General features: G+C 35.7%; 1 protein-coding gene across 3 annotated transcripts in view; it reads left to right on the top strand.

Moving 5' to 3' along the window:
* Window positions 1–211, top strand: part of LOC150107849 (innexin inx2-like) — a 46,802-nt gene extending 46,591 nt beyond the window's left edge. For all 3 annotated transcript variants that reach the window (XM_090391591.1, XM_090391592.1, XM_090391593.1), the window contains one exon: window positions 1–211. This exon is cut by the window's left edge and continues 1,149 nt beyond it. The gene's annotated coding sequence lies outside the window, so the exon portion shown is untranslated.
* The last annotated feature ends 5,627 nt before the right edge of the window (window positions 212–5,838 follow it).

Below are 5,838 nucleotides of genomic sequence, written 5' to 3' on the forward strand. Positions count from 1 at the left end.
TATTTTATTTTTTATTGGTTTCCTTTTTTTTTTAATAATACTTAGTTTAGATTTACATTTGCTTCTGCACCTCATTATCTTAACTTTATGTCTGTTCTAGCAAATGTTTTCATTTGCAAAAGGCTGAGATCCTCGAGTGAAAGAACTTTAAAAATTATTCACTTTTCGTACTTTTCTTCGTTTTGATCACAATTAAAATACTTTAATAGAAGGCTGTTTCATTATTATTAAAACACCATGAAATAAAATGACACACACAGCACTTTTCTGTAAGTGTGTTTTAAAACCCAATACGTGTGTGTGGGGGGGAAACTGAGCGCTTCTTTATACATTCATTCATCCAAGTGAATAAACAGTACCTTTCATCATCAGTCGTCTTCAAATTCACTCATCAAACTGCTCTCCTCTCCTCTCGTCCACGCATTCTGCGGAGAAGCCGCTTTCCTCTCCCATCCAGTAAAAAGTGATCGTTTGCAATCGAAATCTACGATAATCGAAAAAAGACTAATTTAATTTACAGACTCAACAATCATTCAAACATTATGAAAAAGCCTTTGACGAGTTAGCATAAAAAAGTAATGGAATATATGGAAGGGCGTGGCTATCCAAAAGAGTTATTAAATGTAATTAAGAGCCCGTATGACAACGCAACTGCACTCATAAAAATCGAGGAATACACAGCAGAAGGAACAGAACGAATCAGGGAGTCCGACAAGGATGTCGCCTTTCTCCTTCCTTATTTAAAACACATACAGATCATTTAATAAGGAAAGTGGAAATCCGTAGTAAACCCAGGAGTAAACATCAACCAACGTACAACAGTAAACAGAATACTTTTTGCAGATGATCAAGTAATTACGAAAAATCAGAAGACGATCTTCAGCAATTAACTAGTGGACACAATTTACGAATCTCATTACAGAAATGACTCCCTTTGGTGACTTTTGTGATGTGACACCTTTTTTGGCAACTCGTGTGGTAAAGTATAAGTTCTGCATCACTTCAACCTGAGTATTTACATCTGGGTCTGGCTCCCATTGACGAGACCTCAAAAAAAAAGGTCGAAACCTGTCTGGGTAGTGAACCCCCCCTCATAATGTATAACATCATGCATGTCCGCTAGGAGATGTGTTTTACAATACGGGAAATACTAAGGATAGTGATCACAGCTAACTCCACCTTTACTACGAGTTGTCCCTGTCATGAAAGGTTTGCTTACGCTTGGACCCGCAAACTTTTATAGTTTCTATATTCGGCACGAAACGCTTGTAGTTTCTCTGTTCGTTTTAGAAATAACGTTGGATTCAATATCCACTTAATTTAAATCATTAAAGAAAACTAAAACTCTGGCATTCCGGAGTAAATAGCGCATACGAACGAAAACAGCAATTGAAAACCGAACAAGTAACAGATTTCCCATATGGAGGAATTCGATAGAGATAATGATGTAAGCAATCATGTACATCGTTTGCCAAAAATCTGTTGTACCACAAGACCATCAAAAAAGCGCAAAACAAGAAAGAAAGGAAGGAAATGCAGTTGAAATTTTATAAGTGATGGCAGTACCAACAATACTATACGGTTCAGACATTTGGATAGAGAGAAAAGAAAAAGATGCAAGTTGAGTACTGGCAGCTGAAATGAAACTCCATAGAGCAGATAAAGGACGTACAAGAATGGAAAGAATATTATCATTCCCTTAAGGACTGGCTTAAAGGAGCGAAGCAAAAATGCTTTTCATCTTCCCCGTTATCTGTAGAGGACTATGTAAGCATAAGGTGTTACTGAGCTATATAAAGCTCTGAATCATGGCAGGAGGGTAACAGCAATAGCCGAGTCTCAGAACTTCACTGGCTACAGCATTGCCATCCATTAGCCTCCCTGAGTACCCATTTTAGTCGCCTCATACGACTTGCATGAGCTACATTGGGGCTATTCTATCCTGGTAACCACACGGGTAATTATCATATATTTATGGGAATACTTACCCACACGGGTAAGTATTCCATTCACGTATAGAAGATATTTATACTGTATTATACAATAAAAATCAAGGTGTACAATATTATACAATACAGTTGAAGTATTACTATCATTTTCTGTTGGTAATTATACTTATTTTTGGCTATTTATTTTGTTAATAAATGTTTCCTTATATATACAGTAGAGTAAAATACATTTCGAATAGTTTTTCGCAGTTTATAATAAGTTACTGGTTTTAGTGATAAAGTAAGTTAGTTGGTGTATTTATGTGTAACCAAGGGCCGTAGCCATAGTTCTTACTAAAGAATTAAATTAGTTCGAAACAGTCACTACGAGTCCAGTGACCATGTCTATGAGGGCTCACCTTACACGGTTTGAATTGATGTTAATATATTAATCTCCTAAGTGAATGAACTAGTTAGTATATTGGTACCTGAATTAGATATGATATATGAGTTATAATGATCCCTTATACTATGCGTTTAAAGTAATTGTCAACATTGTTTAGTCCCATGAGGTAGTCTCTCCATCTTTTTTGAATGCATAATCTATAACCTCAGCATGAGAGAGACCACCTCATGGGACTAAACAATGTTGACAATTACTTTAAACGTAATTGTCAACATTGTAGAACATAATATATTCTACCTTGTATTTACAAGGATTTATGAAAAATTTCTTTGTTTGCCTTGGGTACTACCAGCAGGTTCCGGTCGCAGCGCAATCCATAGTCTACATTACATACCAAGAAACTTTCAGCGTTCCTTTTTACGTATAATAGACACCCATAGAGATATAGCTTCTGAAGTGGTATAATATTATGAATGGCATACAGATCGTTGGTTGAATGTGCGAAGTTAGTAGTGGTTATGGCTCTAATTATTCTGTCTTGTATTCTTATTAATGGAAGCAGATTGTTGTAATAATCTCCACCCCAACAAGGGATGCCATATTGCAGTGAGGAATTTACCCAGGAATAGTATAAACATCTTATGAATGCTGCATTTACACATTTTTAACATAATATATTCTATTAATTATAAATCTAAACTTATTTGTTAAGAAAGTGGTGTGGGAGTTCCACTTCAAATTGCTATCCATATGGAGGCCCAAATAATTGATTGATTTTGTTTTTTTGAATAAGCTACAATTACACGTTAGGATGTCACTACACTTCCTTTCATGCCATTTTATGGTTATATTGTGGTCTAGCTTATCTGTTAACGTGAAGTATCTCGTTTTATCGGTATTAATGTTAAGTCCATTATTGCTAAACCTTATACTTAGTTTTAACATATCACTATTAATCCGATTTTTTTAGATCTTCAAAGATTGTTTCGGTGTATATTAAGTGTCTTCGGCGAAGGATATCATTTTGCCAAAAAGTTTGTATTTACATAAATCGTTAACATATATTAAAAATAGGATGGGTCTCCTAGTACAGACCCTTGTGGGACTCCATATTTTATTATGTTTGTTGTTGTTCTTTTAAATATATCATAGCTGGTATATTCTTGTCTATTATTCAGATCGGATCTGAACCAGTCATTAATAATTCCCCTATTGCCATATTTGGGCATTTCCAGTAGCAATAGGTCATGATGAACACAGTCGAATGCCTTGGATATATCAAGAAAAACGGCTGCTGTGTGCATTCATTCCTTCATTTATTCCACTGCAGACCGTTTTATGAAACTCCAATAGCGCTTTTTCGGTATTACATCCGGATCTAAATCCATATTGATTAGTTGCATAAAAGGTTGTTGTATTTAAATAGCTATTTAAGCGTTTTTTATTAGCATTTTAACCTTTGAGATTGTGGATAGTATAGATTTTGGTCTGTAATTTTTGATTTCATTTCTGTTACCTCCTTTAAATACGGTACAACTGAAGCAGTCTTGAAGTGTTCTATAAATTTACCGAGTTCAAAGGATTTATTAATGATATCTGTGAAGAACTGTAATTTGTGTATAATGATAATGTTTAGTTAAATTAAGGGGATATTAAATCCCACATAGTTTTAAAACCGAATAAGAAACTTGGAATCAGAGAGTTTCTTGCAAGAAACTCTGATTCCAATCTTTGAGTTTCTTATTCGGTTTTAAAACTATGTGGGATTTAAAAAAAAAAAAAAAAAATCAGCTAACGCCTTTTTATTCCCGTATATACGGGAGTAGGCGAGGCCATTTAGCCCTATCTAACTTTTTGGAGACTGAGTGGGCAGTTCAATCTCCACTGGTACCCAATCAGAGACAGATGGCCCAAGGCTATCACTAATTAAGCGGTACGCAGTGAAGAGAGACGGCTCAAATGTGCCGCCATCTCGTGGTCTCTAACCCTAACACAATATATTTTAATGTCTGAAATAATGTGGGTTCTACGGTCGATTTTCTTGAGTTTACAGGACGAAAAACCCGAGTTTCCGGGAGGAAAAACCTGCTTGCCCGTGCCAGAGATCGACTAACTCGGGAACCGGTCGAAAAAAGGCTTAGAAAAATTTCCTCTAGTCGCCGACTAGACTCGAAACCAAGACTTCCTTCGTGCGGCCTAGCGCGATGGTGTGCAAACGCCACATCCACTGAGCTACACAGGCTCTACTGTGGGATTTAATATCCCCTTAATTTAAGTAATGTTTTTATTGCCGAAATGAAGCTTATTAGCTCTTTATATTTAAGATAATGTTTAGTTTTTTGACATTTATGTTGTCCATTCCCATTTTTTCTTCCCTTGTTTTAATCCGATTACTACACTCTTTACCTCATCTTCGTTTACTGCTTGTGGATACATGGAATTCTTAATCCATGGAAGGTGAGTCACGTACTTTGTCCTTTCTGCAGGGTAGAGATCAGAACTACCATAGTTTGTAAAGTGGTTGTTCATTTCGTTAGGTACATTGCTGACTTCATTGCCTTCCGGGAATTCGCGTGTTTTGTGCTTTGTGTTGCCTATTATCATATTAACCAACCTCCATTCTTTACTTTTATTACAAGAAAGAAAGTTGTATAGGTGATGATGTTCTTTTGCCAGCTTTATTTTTTCCTTTAGTGTTTAGCGAAATTTTTTAGTCGTGTTCAGACATTAATTTGTAGGGATTTTTCCCATGCTTTTTTTGATTGAACTTCTCTTTTGTCCTTATTTATTTTTTAGTTAATCTGTTATCCTGTGTGTGTGAACATCCTTTTTTTTTAGTAACTCTTTTGTGATATTTCGATTTGCTGTCTGCATATTTTATCACTTTGATAAATTCCTCGTATAGATGATTTATCTAATATGTCGGTTTGAGGCAGTTGATGATGTTTTATGTGGTTCTGAAATTTATAATCGGTGCCTATTTCGAATTTCTTATGACTATCTGCACAGCTCATGTCAACGCTACTAGGTAAGGATAGTTTCAGCAGTATCGAATGGTGATCTGTTACTTTGCTGAAGTAGATTGCAGAGGATACCACATAGGCCATTCTGTTTCTTGTGAATACGTGATCAATGCAACTTGCTGAGTTGTTCGCTTCTCTCGTATTGCCAGCGATGTAAGCAAGAAACCCATGGGTAGATCATATATTTCTATATTCTTCAGTTTTACTATTATTCTTATTAAGGTCCAAATATGAAATGATGAAATAAGGAAGGAATTACAAATGCAAGCAATAAACGATGAAATTGAAGAACACCAAGCCAATTGGAGAGAGAGAACATACATAAAGAATGGAGGAAAGAAGGCTACTGAAAGAAGTAACAAAGTAGAAACCGAAGGGACAAGGAAGAGAATGAAACTGATCTGGTCCTTGGGATGCCGAAATACGCTATCAGCCTCGATTGAAATAATAAGCATTTTACTTATCACTAGTAGTTGGAAGA

Source organism: Typopeltis vanoorti, chromosome 4, assembly GCF_054136105.1.
Source record: "Typopeltis vanoorti isolate ZY-2024b chromosome 4, IOZ_Tvanoo_1.0, whole genome shotgun sequence".
NCBI lineage: Eukaryota > Metazoa > Arthropoda > Arachnida > Uropygi > Thelyphonidae > Typopeltis > Typopeltis vanoorti.